Consider the following 17,977-nt stretch of genomic DNA (forward strand, 5'->3'; position numbering starts at 1 on the left):
AACAAGGCTGCTCCGATTGTCTCCAAAATCGTTAATATAGATAAGGAACAGCAAAGAGCCTACAACACTACCTTGGGGAACGCCTGAAATCACTTCTGTTTTACTCGATGACTTTCCGTCAATTACTACGAACTGTGACCTCTCTGACAGGATATCGCAAATCCAGTGACATAACTGAGACGATATGCCATAAGCACGCAATTTTACTACGAGCCGCTTGTGTGGTACACTGTCAAAAGCCTTCCGGAAATCCAGGAATACGGAATCGATCTGAAATCCGTTGTCAATAGCACTCAGCACTTCATGTGAGTAAAGAGCTAGTTGTGTTTCACAGGAACGATGTTTTCTAAACCCATGTTGAATGTGTGTCAATAGACCGTTTCCTTCGAGGTAATTCATAAATTTCGAACACAATACAGTTCTAAAAACCTGCTGCATATCGACGTTAACGATATGGGCCTGTAATTTAGCGCATTACTCCTACTACCTTTCTTTAATATTGGTGTGACCTGTGCAACTTTCCAGTCTTTGGGTACCTGAGGCCAAGAACACACTAAATGAGTCACGATAAATGAGTGGAGTACCGAGAGAAGTTGAGAATGGCCGCACTGTCGCGTCACTACCGTCCCTAGAAAACAAGTTCGTAGACACTTGTTGACACCGTTCTGATAGAGCTGGCGCGTGGGCACAGTTCACACGGCACGAAAGTCTCTTCACTCCCCGACGGTTGACACAGGCTGCGTCACGGCGAGTAGGCAGCACGACGACGTTATCCCGACATGAACCTCCTGCGAGCGGGCAGGATCCGACCTGGGCTCTGGCGACGCTGTTTCAGGGCAGAGGAAGTATGGGAGGCACTACTTCTTCCTAGCATCTCACTGGCGCCTAGTGATACCGCTTTGCAGTTCAGTATCTGTGCGCTGGTCGATGTTTCTTGGGCCGCTCTCGACACTCGATCACTTCACATGTTACTAATTGGAAGGCTCGTGTTTCCAACTTCAGTCATTTGTACGATTTTTTTCCTGTCACTTATCGCTTCCTTAAGGGGGCATATATGAGAAAATACACGGGTATATATAAACTGATGTAACTTTTGCTGCTCGAAAAATAACTGAACCGAATTTCGAACACGTCATTAGGAAATTAGGTATCATCTGGATTTTTAAGTTTTTTTTTATTTGATCAGGACATCGTTGGATACTTTTAGAACAAGTATTATAACATGAGGAACATTTTCACAAAGGCTATATAACTTTCAAAATATGGTAGGTTATTCTCAGTAATTAGATAAACACGTCTGTGTACCAGCTTTTTAATATCGGTGTTAGAACTCACGCAATATTTTTAAAAAATTATGTGTTGGATACATAGTAATTTTTATTTCAGAAAAATTGAAATAAATTTTACAGTAATGCACTCTGAAAATTTTTTTACAACAGGAAGTTGTCTTATAGTATGTACGAAGTCTGTACCAAATGTCACCCCTTTATCTGCAATGGTTCAGCGGAAAATGTTCCTCATACACATAAAAGTGAAAATTGTGAAAAATAAACATTTTATTAGCATTTATGGCAAAAACAAGCACCTTAATGAAGGCCATAGTCATACATTTGACCTTTTAGGTCTACGTGCAGCTCTACTCTGATCCTCTTGGCGTGACCTTTGGCAATATCTTTCACTGACATTTCAGAATTGGCATTACGCTCTTCATCAGTCTTCTTCAATGGGTTGTCAGTGAAACAACGTGTATCAAATTCTAGTCTCATAAGTAACCTGATCCTTGCAGTGTTACCATCGTTCAACACCACACAAGCATCTTCGGGCATCTCTTCTACATGAGGGAGAAACGATCATCAAGATAAAATGAGAGAGAAATCAGGACTCGCACAGAAAAATTTCAGTGCTCGTATTTTCCCGCACGCCGTTCGAGAGTGAAACGGTAGAGAGACAGTTTTGAACTGTGTGCCCGACCGAGACTCGAACTCGGTCCCGAGTTCGAGTCTCGGTCGGGCATACACTTTTAATCTGCGACGAAGTTTCAAATCAGCGCACACTCCGCTGCAGAGTGAAAACCTCATTCTGGAAGCGTGAAGGTGGTTCATTGAACCCTCTGCCAGGCACTCTATTGTGAATAGAAGAGTAATCACGTAGATGTAAATGTAGATGTATTAAAGCTTTCGTTTGGGTTTTGTGTTCCACCATCTCTGCATTTCTATAATAAATCGTGATTAAACTCATGTAAATGGGCTCCCAGGGTTCTGTACTCTACAGATGTCTCCTCTAATGGCAATAATGAAATATCGCAAACAAGGACTGAGTCGTGTATAAAAGGGGTCGTGGCACATATCACCGATTAAAAGAAGATTGCTTTTACATAATTTGTAGCACAAATCAAATTCGGAAAATTGGAGACAATATTTCTAACATACTGCAGAACTTTATGGTGGAGAAAAAATTTCAATATTTTTTTATCAATTTTATACATATCTCCCTTTAACCTCTGCCAATGATATGTATACAGGGTAAGTTAGGAGAAAACGTAGATGCTTTGGAGGGGTGATAGTATAAGTGATTCTGAGCAAAAAATGAACATATGCCCCTTTCTTAACCGTATCCGACATACAGCTGTTTGAAAATCACGGGCGTAAGCCGCACATCCTTCTTCACCAGCACTCACAACCGAATACAAAATGGTTCAAATGGCTCTGAGCACTATGGGACTTAACTTTTGAGGTCATAAGTCCCCTAGAACTTCGAACTACTTAAACCTAACTTATCTAAGGACATCACACACATCCATGCCCGAGGCAGGATTCGAACCTGCGACCGAAGCGGTCGTGTGGTTTCAGACTGTAGCTCCTGGAACCGCTCTTCCACCCCGGCCGGCCAATCGAATAAAACCAAACCGACATTAGGCCACGTAGTGTAGTCTTTACTGTGGTATTATTGATGACCACCTCATCGTTCCAGCTGTTTTAGATAACTGTGTTACTGAAGTCTGGTATCTTGATTTTCTTCAAAATGTATTACCAGAATACTTGGAGGGCATTCCTTTGGCAACACGATGTCGTATGTACTTTCAGAACGACGGAGCTCCTTCATATTTCGTACGGCCAGATACGCAATAACTCAATGAAAACCTATTGAGGCGTTGGATCGGTCCCCTCGGAGTCATTTTCCGGCCATTGAGGACACTCAATGTTACTCCCTCAGATCACAGTTCGTGGGAGCCGGCCGCGGTGGTCGAGCGGTTCTAGGCACTGCGGTCCGGAACCGAGCGACTGCTACGGTCGCAGGTTCGAATCCTGCCTCGGGCATGGATGTGTGTGATGTCCTTAGGTTAGTTGGGTTTACGTAGTTCTAAGTTCTAGGGGACTGACGACCTCAGATGTTGTGTCCCATAGTGCTCAGTGCCATTTGAACCATTTTAGTAAATTGGGAATAATCACTACGTGGACGATGGGGCTTATTGTGCACCATACTTTAGATCCATGTGACGATGCTATCCTGATTATATTTATATGTTTTGACGATGCCGTTATGGCCGTATCACTTTAGGACATGGTGCGAAAAAGATCTGAGGATGGTCAATACAGACTGAAACCGGCCATCGTCTAAAGAATTCATATTGTGTTCAGAGACTGAAATAAAAAAGCATTTTACAGTATTGGATCACTGTTTGTATATGCGATTATGTCACAGTTGGTGAAATTGTTCTCTCTGTGTCTCTACCTTAAGACCCAGAGCTCCTCTCGATGGGCTGCTGCAAACTGCATATCACGTACCACTCGACATCATGTCTGATACTTTTTGCCTAGTAACATAGCTGTCCCTTTTCTGCAGTGAGCCATCTACCGGCAAAGCTGGGTGCGGCATCTTCAGGGTAATCTACACATGGTAGAGCTACAAGAAGACTGAAAAATGATGAAATGTAGTCGACGCTGTTGAAATGGCCAACGCCTTCCTCCATCGAAAGACACGTTTAATCCGCGTACTATCTGTCTCCCAGCGATACGCAACAGCCCACACGCGACTGCAATAGCGTAGCTGTATTTCGTCGTAAAGCCGTTCTGTCCACTTAACAGCTCTCGAGTTGCTTGTTGCCCATCTGCCGTCACATTCCAGGCACGGACTCTGAAGACCGCCGCACGCACATACGCAACAGTCCGTGCCGCTCGCACAGACAGCCTTCGGTAAGAGACTCGCTCGCATAACGATACGTTGCGGCCGTCAAGCCGCTATCGCGTGCGCCGCACACGACCACATTTCGTGCTTAGCGCGGACTGTAAATGCTACGCGTTCCGAAATGCTTCTGCACCAGAGAATGTAGAGCTCCGAGTTATCAGATCTCACATGTAAATGGAAGAGACACGGTAATAGGAAGGGATCGGACTTGATCTGAACGACCGAAAGTCAATCGCGTGGGAAAACTTAATGTACCAGAACAGCTGCTGAAATCAAGCGAGAGATGCTGTGCTACACACATTGATTTGATGTTAGGGAGTACAGGGACTGAAAACCCGATGTAGCCAATCAGACTGAGATTTCCCGTGGTTTTCCAAACCACCTGAGTCGAATTTCCGCACGATTCCTTCTGAGAGGACACCGCCGATTTCCTTCTCTTGACTTACCCAACATGAACATTTCCTCCGTCCTCAATTATGTTGACTTCGACGTAACGATAAACCCTCATCATCACGCAGTCATCGTACCACACCGTAACAACGTCATCATATGGAAATAATTTAGTCTTTATTGAATCCAAGCGTGTACCTCGTCTTTTTCATTTGTTCAGTTATTTTTTTTGAGTTTTCTGTCTGCTTTGATGAGGCCCGTCACGCATTCCTCTCCTGCGCTAACCTCTTCATCTCAGAGTAGCACTTGCACCCCACTTCCTCAATTATTTTTTGAGGTTATTCTAATCCCTGTCTTCCCCTAAAGTTCTCATCCTCTAAAGCTCCCTCTAGGACCGGTTTTCCCATTGTCCACGATTGACTCCCGTACAATGCTATGCTCCAAACGTACATTCTCAGAAACATGTTCAAGTGTGTGTGAAATCTTATGGGACTTAACTGCGAAGGTCATCAGTCCCTAAGCTTACACTCTACTTAACCTAAATTATCCTAAGGACAAACACACATATCCATGCCCGAGGGAGGACTCGAACCTCCGCCGGGACCAGCCGCACAGTCCATGACTGCAGCGCCTGAGACCGCTCGGCTAATCCCGCCCGCCTTCTCACAAGGGAACCTCCCCATCGCACCCCCCTCACATTTAGTTATAAGATGGCACAGTGGATAGGCCTTGAAAAACTGAACACAGATCAATCGAGAAAACAGGAAGAAGTTGTGTGGAACTACGAAAAAATAAGCAAAATATACTAACTGAATAGCCCATGCGCAAGATATGCAACATCAAGGATAGTGTGAAATTAGGAGCACCGTGGTCCTGTGGGTAGCGCGAGCAGCTGCGAAACGAAAGGTTCTGGGTTCAAGTCTACTCTCGAGTGAAAATTTTACTTTCTTTATTTTCGCAAAATTATGATCTGTCCGTTCGTTCATTGACGTCTCTGTTCACTGTAATAAGATTAGTGTCTGTGTTTTGCGACCGCACCGCAGTACTGTGCGATTAGTAGACGAAAGGACGTGCCTCTCCAATGGGAACCGAAAACATTTGATCGCAAGGTCATAGGTCAGCACCGCAGTACTGTGCGATTAGTAGACGAAAGGACGTGCCTCTCCAATGGGAACCGAAAACATTTGATCGCAAGGTCATAGGTCATCCGATTCCTCCACAGGAAAACACGTCTGATATATTCTATACGACACTGGTGACGGCATGTGCGTCACACGACAGGAATGTGTTGTCGACCCACCTAACTTGTACACTTGGCGAATGGGTAAAAAGATTTTTCTACCTTGCCCGATTTAGGTTTTCTTGTGGATGTGATAATCACTCCCAAAAAAGCGATGAAAACATAAGAGTTTGTCATGTAAACCGAAAATAAAAAATTAAAATTTTCACTCGAGAGAAGGCTTGAACCAAGGACCTTTCGTTCTGCAGCTGCTCATGCAAACCACGGGACCACGGCGCTCCTCTGTTCACATTTGCCTAATATTGCCTATCTTGCACATGGACTACTCGGTTTGTATATTTTGCTTATTTTTTCATAGTTCCACACAACTTCTTCCTGTTTTCTCGATCGATTTGTGTTCAGTTTTTCAAGGCCTTTCCACTGTGCCAACTAATAACTAAATCTGAGGGGGGTGCGTTGGGAAGGATCCCTTGTCAGAAACATCGTCCTCAATTTAAGGCCTGCATGGGATAAGGATGCGCACATACACGGATCGAAGAATTATCGCGTACTCAAGGTGTAAAAGGGCAGTGAATTAGCGGAACAATCGTTTGCGCTAAATTGATTCACACGAAAAAGGTTCCGACGTGATTATAGCCAGACGACGAGAATTAACAGACTTTGAAAGCGGAGCTAGACGCATGGGACATGTTATTTCTGGAATCGTTAGGAAATTCAGTATTCCGAAATCACAGTGTCAAGATTGTGCCGAGAATACCAAATTTCGGGCATTGCCTCTCACCGCGCACAACACAATGGCCTACGGTCTTCACTTAACAACAGAAATCAGCAGCTTTTGCGTAGAGTCGTCAGCGCGAATAGACAAGCAACACTGAGGGAAATAAGCGCAGAAATCCATGTGGAAAGTACGACTAACGTATCCATTAGGACAGTGCGGCGAAGTCTGCGATTCATGGGCTGTGGCAGCAGACGACCGACGCGACTGCCTTTGCTAACAGAACGACATCGCCTGCAGCGCCTCTCCTGGGCTCGTGACCGTATCGGTTGGACCGAAGACGACTGGAAGACCGTGGACTGGCCCGATTAGTCCCTATTTCGGCAGGGTTCGATTGTAGTGCAAACTCCATCAAGTGGTGGACCTAAGAGAGCTTATAGCAGGGTTCGATTGTGGTGCAGACCCCAGCAAGCAATGGACCTAAGTTGTCAACAAGACACTGTACAAGCCAATGTTGGCTCGGTGTGGGCTGTGTTTACATGGAATGAACTGGATCGTCTGGTCCGACTGAACCTATCACTGATTGGAAATACACTACTGGCCATTAAAGTTGCTACACCAAGAAGAAATGCAGATGATAAACGAGTATTCATTAGACAAATATATTATATTAGAACTGACATGTGATTACATTTTCACGCAATTTGGGTGCATAGATCCTGAGAAATCAGTACATAGAACAACCACCTCTGGCCATAATAACGGCCTTGATATGCCAGGGCATTGAGTCAAACACAGCTTGGGTGGTGTGTACAGGTACAGCTGCCATGCAGCTTCAACACGATACAACAGTTCTTCAGAAGTAGTTGCTGGCGTATTGTGACGAACCAGTTGCTCGGCCACCATCGACCAGACGTTTTCAATTGGTGAGAGATCTGGAGAACGTGCTGGCCAGGGCAGCAGTCGAACATTTTCTGTATCCAGAAAGGCCCGTACAGGACCTGCAACATGCGGTCGTGCATTATCCTGCTGAAATGTAGGGTCTTGCAGGGATCGAATGAAGGGTAGAGCCTCCGGTCATAACACATCTGAAATCTAACGTCCACTGTTCAAAGTGTCGTCAATGCGAACAAGAGGTGACCAACACGTGTAACCAATGGCACCGCATACCATCACGCCGAGTGATACGCCAGCATGGCGATGACGAATACATGCTTCCAATGTGCGTTCACCGCTATGTCGCCTAACACGGATGCGACCATCATGATGCTGTAAACATAACCTGGATTCATCCGAAAAAATGACGTTTTGCCATTCGTGTGCCCACGTTCGTCGTTGAGTACACCAGCGCAGGTGCTCCTGTCTGTGATGCAGCATCAAGGATTACCGCAGCCATGGTCTCTGAGCTGATAGTCCACGCTGGTGCAAACGTTGTCGAAATGTTCGTGCAGATGGTTGTTGCCTTGCAAACGTCCCCATCTGTTGACTCAGGGATCGAGACGTGGCTGCTTGATCCGTTACAGCCATGCGGATAAGATGCCTGTCATCTCGACTGCTTGTGATACGAGGCCGTTGGGATCCAGCACGGCGTTCCGTATTACCCTCCTGAACTCACCGATTCCATATTCTGCTAACAGTCATTGGATCTCGACCAAGGCGAGCAGCAATGTCGCGATACGATAAACCACAATCGCGATAGGCTACAATCCGAACTTTATCAAAGTCGGAAACGTGATGGTACGCATTTCTCCTCCTTACACGAGGCATCACAACAACGTTTCACCAGGCAACGCCGGTCAACTGCGGTTTGTGTATGAGAAATCGGTTTGAAACTTTCCTCATGTCAGCACGTTTTAGGTGTCGCCACCGGCGCCAGCCTTGTGTGAATGCTCTGAAAAGCTAATCATCTGCATTTCACAGCATCTTCTTTCTGTCGGTTAAATTTCGCGTCTGTAGCACGTCATCTTCGTGGTGTAGCAACTTTAGTGGCTTGTAGTGTAGTTACTTGGAGACCATTTGCAGCCATTCACGGATTTCATGTTCCCAAACAAAGATGGAATTTTTATGGGTGACAATGTGCCCTGTTATAGGGCCACAATTGTTCGCGATTGGTATGAAGAACATTCTGGACAATTTGAATGAATGATTTGACCTCCCAGATCGCCCAACATGAATTCCATCTAACATTTGTGACACATAATTGAGAGGTCGGTTCGTGCACATAGTTTCGCAGTTATGGACGGCTATAGAGGCAGCTAATAGTTTCTGCAGCGGACTTCCGACGACTTGTTAAGTCCATGCCACGTCGAGTTGCGGCACTGTACTGGGTGAAAGGAAGTCTGACACGACATTAGGAGATATCCCATGACCTTTGTCATCTCAGTGTACGTTTTATACCAACAGGCTTCTCTTGGCCAGGAATGCGCTAGCCAGCTTTTTGTGTCGTCCTTGCTTCGTCCGTCGTTGATTATTTTGCTTCCTAGGCAGCAGAATTCATTCACTTTGTCCACTTCTTGATCACCAGTTCTGATGTCAAGTTTCTCGCTATTCTCACTGCTGCAACATGCCATTACCTTTGTCATTTTCCATTTTACTCTCAGTCCATATCCTGTACTCAAGAGACCATTCTGTACTAATTAGACCATTGAACAGATCCTGTAATTCTTCTTCACATTCACTGAGGGTAACAAGGACATCAGCAAATCTTACCACTGATATCTTTTCGTACTGAATTTTAAGCCCAGTCTTCAGTTTTTCTTTTATTTCCGTTCTTGCTTCTTCGCTGGAAAGATTGAACAGTAGGAGCGAAACACTGCATCCCCGTCTTACACCCTATTTAATCCGAGCTATTCGTTCTTTGTCTACCAGTGTTGACTGTTTTTTCTTGGTTCTGGTACATATTGTATATGACCTGTCTTTCCCTATGGCTTACTCCTATTTTTCTTACAATTTCCAAAATCTCTGTCCATTATACCTTGTCGAACGGTTTTCCTAGATCGACAAATACCATGAGCGCATCTTGATTTTCTTCTGACTTGCCTCCATTATCAAGCGCAACATTAAGATTGCATCTCTAGTACCTTTACCTTTCCTAAAGTCGAAATGATCGTCATCTAACAGTTTCTCACTTTTACTTCCCATTCTTCTGTATATAACTCTTATCAGCAACTTGCATCCATGAGCTGTTAAGCTGATACTGCGATAGTTTTCGCTCTTATCTGCTTTACTCGGAACTGTTTTTTTTTTTTTTTCGAAAATCTGATGGAAGTCCGTCGAACAGTCTGTATCCTTTGCCTTTTATTTGATCTCAAGTGTTCCACAGCTCCTTTAAATTCTGATTCTAATAGTGGATTCTCTATGTCATCCATATCAACTCCCCCTTCTAACACAAGGTAAGACAACTCCTCTCCCTGTATGTTGCCTTCAATGTGCTCTTCCCATCTATCTGCTCTCTCTTCGGCGTTTAACAATGGAATTCTCGCTGCACTCTTCATGTAACTACCCTTGCTTTTAATTTCACAGAAGGTTGTTTTGACTTTTCTAGTATGCAGGGTCAGTCTTTCTGACCATAATTTCTTTTTCGATTTCCTCACCCCTTTCCTGCAGCCATTTCGCCTTGGCTGCCCTGCAGTACCTTGTTATTTCATTCCTAGCAAGTTCACAGTGATGTTTTCCTACGTTCCCTTAACATTTTTGTACTTTCTTATTTCGTCGATCAAATGAAGTATTTCATCTGTTACTCACGGTTTCTGCGCATTTACGTTCCTTGGTACCTACACTATGTTATCGAAAGTATATGGGATCCCCACAAAACAAACGGTTTTGTATTAAGTGCATTGTGCTGCCACCTACTGCCAGGTACTCCATAACAGCGACCTCAGTGGTCATTAGACATCGTGAGAGAGCAGAATGTGACGCTCCGCGGAACTCACGGACTTCGAACGTGGTCAGGTGATTGGGTGTCACTTGCGTCTGTACGCGAGATTTCCAAACTCCTAAACATCCCTAGGTCCACTGTTCCCGAAGTGATAGTGAAATGGTAACGTGAAGGGACACGAACAGCGGTCGACGGTTGGTGACGTGATTACGACTGCACTGACGGACACGAAACGTCGAGCACTGTGCAGGGTTATTGTCAATAAGCGATTGAAAATGGCTCAAACGGCTCTGAGCACTATGGAACTTAACATCTGAGGTCATCAGTCCCCTAGAACTCAGAACTACATAAACCAAAGAAACCTAAGGACATCACACACATCCATGCCCGAGGCAGGATTCGAACCTGCGACCGTAGCAGTCGCGCGGTTCCGGACTGAAGCGCTTAGAACCGCTCGGCCGCCGCGGCCGGCAATAAGCGATTGAATTCAGCGGAAGGAATCACTCTATGGCTACATGGTACTACCAGCAGTCCAGCTAGCACAAAGACTGTGTGTACGAGGTTAAATGGAACGGGGCGCAATGGTCAGTGTTAAGCGTTGCTTATGGTGCTTTAAAGAGGATGCCACGGGACAGTAGATGACTGCAAGTGCGTGACTGGGAGTGATGAATCACGCTGTAAGCTGTGGCAGTCCGATTTACATCTACATCTACATGGATACTCTGCAAATCACATTTAAGTACCTGGCAGAGGGTTCATCGAACCACCTTAACAGATCTCTATTATTCCAATCTCGTACAGTGCGCGTAAAGAACAAACATCTATATCTTTTATATAAGAAGCTATCAGCCTCGATTGCGATAATGAAACCAACCTTTACCTAGGTTTCAGCCCAAGTAATTGAGCCTTTTTCAGAAGATAAACCTGATTCTATAATACGTCTACGAGGGCATGGTCTAGAAACAAAGCTAAAACAGCCTGAATAGGCGTAGTCACATTTGAAAAATGCGGTAAATAGGTACTAAGTCACCACCAAGACTTGACTTAAGCTCCGGCGAGCGCCTCGTCTCCATGGACGCCGTGCGGTGGGCCTCGGGAGCTCACGTGAGTGAATGATGTCCAGCCCAAATCCTGTACCATTTCTGTGAAACTTTATCCCATATTTCGAGATAATGCAAAACATGCTGCCTTTCTTTGAACTTTTTCCATGTACTCCGTCAGTCCTATCTGGTAAGGGTCCCACACCGCGTAGCAGTATTCTAATAGAGGACGGACAAGCGTAGTGTTGACAGTCGCTTTAGTACATATGTTACATTTTTTAAGTGTCCTATCAAGAAAACGCAGTCTTTGATTAGCTTGCCCCGCAACATTTTCTTTATTTTCCTTCCAATTTAAGTTGTTCGTAGGTGTAATTCCTATGTATTTAGTTGAATTTACGGCCTTTAGATTTGAGTGATTTATTGCGTACCGAATTTTAACGAATTCCTTTTAGCACTCATGTGGGTGACCTCATACTTCTTGTTATTAAGGATCAATTGCCAATTTTCGCACCACACATATCTTTTCTAAATCGTTTTGCAATTTGTTTTGATCTTCTGATGACTTTACTAGTCGATAAACGACAGCATTATCTGCAAACAACAGAAGACGGCTGCTCATATTGCCTCCCAAATCGTTTATATAGATAAGGAACAGTAGAGGGACTATAACACTACCTTGGGGAATGCCAGGAAACACTTCTGTTTTACTCGATGACTTTCCGTCTATTAGTATGAGCCGGCCGGTGTGGCCGTGCGGTTAAAGGAGCTTCAGTCTGGAACCGCGTGGCCGCTACGGTCGCAGGTTCGAATCCTGCCTCGGGCATGGATGTGTGTGATGTCCTTAGGTTACTTTCGTTTATGTACACTCCTGGAAATTGAAATAAGAATACCGTGAATTCATTGTCCCAGGAGGGGGAAACTTTATTGACACATTCCTGGGGTCAGATACATCACATGATCACACTGACAGAACCACAGGCACATAGACACAGGAAACAGAGCATGCACAATGTCGGCACTAGTACAGTGTATATCCACCTTTCGCAGCAATGCAGGCTGCTATTCTCCCATGGAGACGATCGTAGAGATGCTGGATGTAGTCCTGTGGAACGGCTTGCCATGCCATTTCCACCTGGCGCCTCAGTTGGACCAGCGTTCGTGCTGGACGTGCAGACCGCGTGAGACGACGCTTCATCCAGTCCCAAACATGCTCAATGGGGGACAGATCCGGAGATCTTGCTGGCCAGGGTAGTTGACTTACACCTTCTAGAGCACGTTGGGTGGCACGGGATACATGCGGACGTGCATTGTCCTGTTGGAACAGCAAGTTCCCTTGCCAGTCTAGGAATGGTAGAACGATGGGTTCGATGACGGTTTGGATGTACCGTGCACTATTCAGTGTCCTCTCGACGATCACCAGTGGTGTACGGCCAGTGTAGGAGATCGCTCCCCACACCATGATGCCGGGTGTTGGCCCTGTGTGCCTCGGTCGTATGCAGTCCTGATTGTGGCGCTCACCTGCACGGCGCCAAACACGCATACGACCATCATTGGCACCAAGGCAGAAGCGACTCCCATCGCTGAAGACGACACGTCTCCATTCGTCCCTCCATTCACGCCTGTCGCGACACCACTGGAGGCGGGCTGCACGATGTTGGGGCGTGAGCGGAAGAAGACCTAACGGTGTGCGGGACCGTAGCCCAGCTTCATGGAGACGGTTGCGAATGGTCCTCGCCGATACCCCAGGAGCAACAGTGTCCCTAATTTGCTGGGAAGTGGCGGTGCGGTCCCCTACGGCACTGCGTAGGATCCTACGGTCTTGGCGTGCATCCGTGCGTCGCTGCGGTCCGGTCCCAGGTCGACGGGCACGTGCACCTTCCGCCGACCACTGGCGACAACATCGATGTACTGTGGAGACCTCACGCCCCACGTGTTGAGCAATTCGGCGGTACGTCCACCCGGCCTCCCGCATGCCCACTACACGCCCTCGCTCAAAGTCCGTCAACTGCACATACGGTTCACGTCCAAGCTGTCGCGGCATGCTACCAGTGTTAAAGACTGCGATGGAGCTCCGTATGCCACTGCAAACTGGCTGACACTGACGGCGGCGGTGCACAAATGCTGCGCAGCTAGCGCCATTCGACGACCAACACCGCGGTTCCTGGTGTGTCCGCTGTGCCGTGCGTGTGATCATTGCTTGTACAGCCCTCTCGCAGTGTCCGGAGCAAGTATGGTGGGTCTGACACACCGGTGTCAATGTGTTCTTTTTTCCATTTCCAGGAGTGTAGTTCTGAGTTCTAGGGGACTGATGACCTCAGATGTTAAGTCCCATAGTGCTCAGAGCCATTTGACCCATTTTGAACTACGAACTGTGACTCCTCTGTCAGGAAATCACAAATGCAGTCACATAACTGAGATGATATTCCGTAAGCACGCCATTTCACTACAAGCCGCTTGTCTGGTGCAGTGTCAAAAGCCTTCCGGAAATCCAGATATGCGCAATCCATTGCAATCCCTTGTCAATAGCTCTTAACACTTTGTGTGAGAAAAAAGTTAGTTGTCTTTCACAGGAACGATGTTTTCTAAATCCGTCTTGGCGGTGTGCCAATAAACCGTTTTCTTCGAGGTAATTCATAATGTTCGAACACAATATATGTTCCAAAATCCTGCTGCATATCGACGTTAACGATATGGGCCTGTAATTTAGTGGATTAATCCTACTACCTTTCTTGAATATTGGTGTGGCCTGTGCAGCTTTCCAGTCTTTGGGTACGAATCTTTCGTCGAGCGAACGGTTTTATATGATTGTTAAGTATGGAGCTATTGTATTAGCATACTCTGAAAGGAACCTAATAGGTGTACAGTATTGACTAGAAGACTTGCTTTTATTAAGTGATTTAAGTTTCTTCACTACTCCGAGGTTATCTACTTCTATGTTACTCATCTTGACAGCTGTTCTTGGTTCGAATTCTAAAATGTTTACTTCGCCTTCTTTTGTGAAGGAATTTCAGAAGGGTTTGTTTAGTAACCTTGCTTTGGTAGCACTGTCTTCGATAGAGGCAAGGGTTTGGGTTCGTCGAATGCCATGATGTACAGCGCCAACAGTGAAGTACAAAGATATGGTTTTATGGTATGGGGCCTTTCTCGGGGTTAATGTACGGGTCCACTTACAGTTCTTAAGAAACGCCTAAATGAGAAAGAATATAAAAACATTTTACGGCACTATATATTGCGCAGAGCAGAGGAACATCTCGAAGAAGATTGTATCAGCATGACTATGCACACTCCCGTAAAGCAGCATCTATAAGGCGATGTTTTATACAAAACATCCTGAAACGGACTAGTCTGAGTAAATTCCGTACCTGAGATTAATGGCACACATTTGGAATGAGTTACACCGTCGACTTCGCCTCAGACACCAGCGTCCAACATCATTGCCTTCTCTGTTCCGGCTCTTGTGGAAGAATGAGCTTACCTTCCTCCGCGAAATTTAGACGCCTCACTAAAATTCTCCACAGCGTAGTAGAGCCCTTATAAAGGCGAGGGGTGGACATCCCATATTAACTAAATAGCTTCCTTCGCACATCGCACGGTATCTGACGGACGTTAGATGCAGGAATAGTTTTCTGTGGAACTTCCTGGCAGATTAAAACTGCGTGTTGGACCGAGACTCGAACTCGGGACCTTTGCCTTTCGCAGTCAAGTGCTCTACCGACTGAACCACGCAAGGACGACTTACGACCCATCCTTCACAGAAGCTCTTCTGCGAAACTTGCAGAACTAGCACTCCTGGAAGAAAGGATATTGCGGGGACATGGCTTAGCCACAGCCTGGGAGATGTTTCCAGAATGAAATTTTCACTTTGCAGCGGAGTGTGTGCTGGTGTGGAACTTCCTGGCAGATTAAAACTGAGTGGCGAACCGAGACTCGAACTCGAGACCTTTGGCTTTCGCGGGGAAGTGCTCTACCGACGGAGGACGGGCCGTAGTCGTGCTTGGGTGGCTCAGTCGGTAGAACACTTGCCTCCAAAGGCAAAGGTCCCGACTTCGAGTCTCAGTTCGGCACGCAGTTTTAATCTGCCATGAAGTTTCATACCATCACACACTCCGCTCTAGAGTGAAAATTTCATTCTAGTTTTCTGGAGGAGTTTTCTAGGAGGAGATTAGTGCTTAGCTTCCCGTCGACAATGAGGTCACTAGAGCGGAGCGCAAGCTCAGGATGGGGAAGGAAATTTCAAAGGAACAATCCTGGCATTTTCCTGAAGCGATTTAGGGAGACCACGGAGAATTGAAATCAGGGTGGCCGGACGCGGGTTTGAACCGTCGTTTTCCCGAATGCGAGTCCAGTGTGTCCCTGACGTTAAGAAGTGGTGTTCTAAGATAATATTGGGCAATAATACTGTGCCATATGCTGACAGCTGAATGCAGCCATTGAATCGATACTGCGCAGAAGTAATGTCAAATACAGGAAGCGCAAACATGGCGGATACGGAAGCCAGCTGTTATCTGGTTCCTCGAATAGCTTTGCGCTCACATAAAAAAAGAGGAAGCGTAGATGGATGAAGCAGTTGCACAAGAAGGGAGGAAGATTCATGCATAAAAATTTACTAAGTAGCTTGGTGATAAGCGAACCTAATGATTGGTTATAATCGCGTAATAATTATTTATTTACATTCAGTTTCAAAAACAAGAAGTACACGCATTTGTTTTTATTGTGCTAAAAAAGTTTCTTGCCTTTGCAGAAATTTCCTGGCCTCAAATACCAAAATGCTGGCTTAGTAGCTAGTCAGCGTCAGCTTCGATTTTCGACGCATTGTTAAAAATGGTTCAAATGGCTCTGAACATTATGGGACTTAATACCTGAGGTTATCAGTCCCGCCGGCCGGAGTGGTCGAGCGGTTCTAGGCGCTAAAGTCTGGAACCGCGCGGCCGTTACAGTCGCAGGTTCGAATCCTGCCTCGGGCATGGATGTGTATGATGTCCTTAGGTTAGTTAGGTTTAAGTAGTTCTAAGTTCTAGGGGACTGATGACCTCAGGTGTTGAGTCCCATAGTGCTCAGAGCCATTTGAACCATTTTTCATCAGAACCCTAGAACTTAGAACTACTTAAACCTAACTAACCTAAGGACATCACATACATCCATGCCCGAGGCAGGATTCGAGCCTGCGACTGTAGCAGTCGCGCGGTTCCGGACTGAAGCCCCTAGAACCGTTCGGCCACCGGAAGCATTGTTAATTCTCTTCATTTTTTGCTATAATTTCTCCCCATTTAATTTAATTTCTTCACTAATTGAACGTCATCTGCCTCCAGGTACATTCCCTCTATTTCCACAACCACAGATCGTATTGTTCCGTTTTCTTTTGGAGTTTATTACATTCGTTTCATTTAACACACCTTAAGACTGGCAAACTCCTAAATACTTACAATAATTCTCCAATCTACGTTCGTTCCGCTGATTCCGAACCTATTCCTACTTCACAATCCAGCAAATCGCACAAAATAAACCGTCATCAGATGAGATTGGTTCAAATGGCTCTGAACACTATGGGACTTAACATCTGAGGTCATCAGACCCCTAGAACTTAACATTAACTAAACCCAACTAACCTAAGGACATCCCACATATCCATGCACGAGGGCCGGCCGGGGTGGCCGAGAGGTTGTAGGCGCTACAGTCTGGAACCGCGCGACCGCTACGGTCGCAGGTTCGAATCCTGCCTCGGGCATGGTTGCGTGTGATGTCCTTAGGTTAGTTAGGTTTAATTAATTCTAAGTTCTAGAGGACTGATTACCTTAGAAGTTAAGTCCCATTGTGCTCAGAGCCATTTGGACCATGCCTGAGGCAGGATTCGAACCTGCGACCGTAGCGGTCGCGCGGTTCCAGACTGAAGCGCCTAGAACCGCTCGGGCACACCAGCTGGCATACGAGAGTGAGTTGACAAAGATATGCAATGTTAGCCGGAGACTATACAACTGTAGCAGTTTCTTCAATAAAATCTACATTCAGTATATCTTTCAATATATTGCACAACATTCAGTATTATCTACAGACGGTCAGTAATGTCGCGCGGTAAGGAATACTGGACGGTATTATTGACAGTCCATAGGCCGCTTTGCGGATATTGTGCGGCGTAGTCGTGCGACACGAGAGGGCAGTAGACGCTGCGGGGCGAGGCGAGGCAAGGCGGGCCTCGTCAGAGAGCGGTCAGCGACCAGGAATTCCTCTGGGACAATCGCAATTACGGCGCGGTGCGGCGCGGCGCCGGGAGCTAGCATTACGGGCAGTACGTCACAGATAGGCGAGCGGGCCATTACGGTGCATAAACAAGAGCGCGGCCGCCCCCCGCTCGCGGCAGCCGCGGCCGCTCCAGATGCGGGCCCCGCGATAGCGCATCGCTCGCCTATCCTCTCCTCTCCTCTCTTCTGCTCCTCTTTCCCCGCCTCCGCCACCTCCTCCTCCGCTCCGCCGAGTAATGGCTGCGCGCGCTTCCACAACACAACCTGTTGCTGCGCCAGCGACGGCCGCCTCGC

Source organism: Schistocerca piceifrons, chromosome 4 (assembly GCF_021461385.2).
Source record: "Schistocerca piceifrons isolate TAMUIC-IGC-003096 chromosome 4, iqSchPice1.1, whole genome shotgun sequence".
Classification (NCBI taxonomy): domain Eukaryota; kingdom Metazoa; phylum Arthropoda; class Insecta; order Orthoptera; family Acrididae; genus Schistocerca; species Schistocerca piceifrons.